Source organism: Etheostoma spectabile, unplaced genomic scaffold (genome assembly GCF_008692095.1).
Source record: "Etheostoma spectabile isolate EspeVRDwgs_2016 unplaced genomic scaffold, UIUC_Espe_1.0 scaffold172, whole genome shotgun sequence".
Lineage (NCBI taxonomy): Eukaryota > Metazoa > Chordata > Actinopteri > Perciformes > Percidae > Etheostoma > Etheostoma spectabile.
The window spans coordinates 355,656-356,706 of record NW_022605573.1 but is presented as its reverse complement, the minus strand read 5'-3'; the positions used below and the strand labels follow the sequence as shown (position 1 = coordinate 356,706).

At 49.3% G+C, this 1,051-nt stretch overlaps 1 protein-coding gene and 1 long non-coding RNA gene across 2 annotated transcripts in view; one reads left to right on the top strand and one right to left on the bottom strand.

Annotated features, from left to right (window-relative positions):
• The window catches only part of si:cabz01090165.1 (leucine-rich repeat and fibronectin type III domain-containing protein 1-like protein), a 428,959-nt gene that overhangs the window by 397,783 nt on the left and 30,125 nt on the right, over positions 1 to 1,051 (top strand). The gene's annotated exons all lie outside the window — the stretch shown is intronic.
• LOC116685727 (uncharacterized) overlaps positions 1 to 1,051 on the bottom strand; it is a 21,170-nt gene that overhangs the window by 5,209 nt on the left and 14,910 nt on the right. The gene's annotated exons all lie outside the window — the stretch shown is intronic.

Genomic DNA, 1,051 nt, shown 5'->3' with positions numbered 1-1,051 from the left:
TGATAAAGTTCCCTTGGCCTTTGGATTTACAATGTGTTGGAGCTGCATATTGCAGTTAGAAGGTGTGGGACTAAAGTTGGAGGAGCCGCTGGGGAAATCTTTCCATACGATAGCAGCTCTACTGATACTTGTAGAGATAACAGACGTAAGTGGTGGGGTTCAACAAGTTACCTTAAAGCTGATGATATGGAGGGTTTAGCCTCACCTGGATATCTCCAGGAGCCGACCCCTCGGGGCTCCTTGAGAGCTTCAATGAGAAGTGGAGGTGCACCGGGGAGATAAAGACGGGATTAATTGGTATCATCTTAGAAGAGGATGTTGTACAGACCTTTTCTTCACCTCGAGTAATAGTCCCGGACCTCCCTCCGAGCGCCGCTGTAGGATCACTATAAGAGGATTAGTGTCGTGAAGAGGTCGATCCACAGGCCTCCGTGTCACCAAAGTGTCTGGGAATATTAATACTGGGAGAGTTTAACGGCCTCGATCCCACTGCAAGGACGAGCGAGCCTCCACGGCATCCATCAGAGGGCCGACACCAGCCATCAGTCGCCAAGGGAATTCCTGCTGGGAAATCAATGAAAAAGATGCACTGCTCTGGCGCCCGGATAGCTCAGCTGGTAGAGGGGGGGGGCGCCCATATGTAGAGGTTTACTACTCGGGTTTGACTCTGACCTGTGACCCTTTGCTGCATGTCATTCCCCCTCTGAATATATGAACATATAAAAAACAGTTTTTAAAATCTGCCATTATAAATGCCTATACCGATATATCGGGAAATGCATAATAATGGCCCGCCAATATATTGCTTGGGCTCTACCAGGAGCCATTACAAGCATGTCGAGCGCCCTCCCCCACACAGGCACGCACACAAACACACACACACACACACACACTCATTGCTTCCTACGCTGAGTTAGAGTTGATTATACATGTTGTCGGTACACGATCCGTCCTGCCAGCACAATCCTCTCTACGCATGTGCAAGATGTTCGCGCACGCGCATATGATATCAAGATGAACGCGGATTTACAACACTGCACGATCTGTTCCC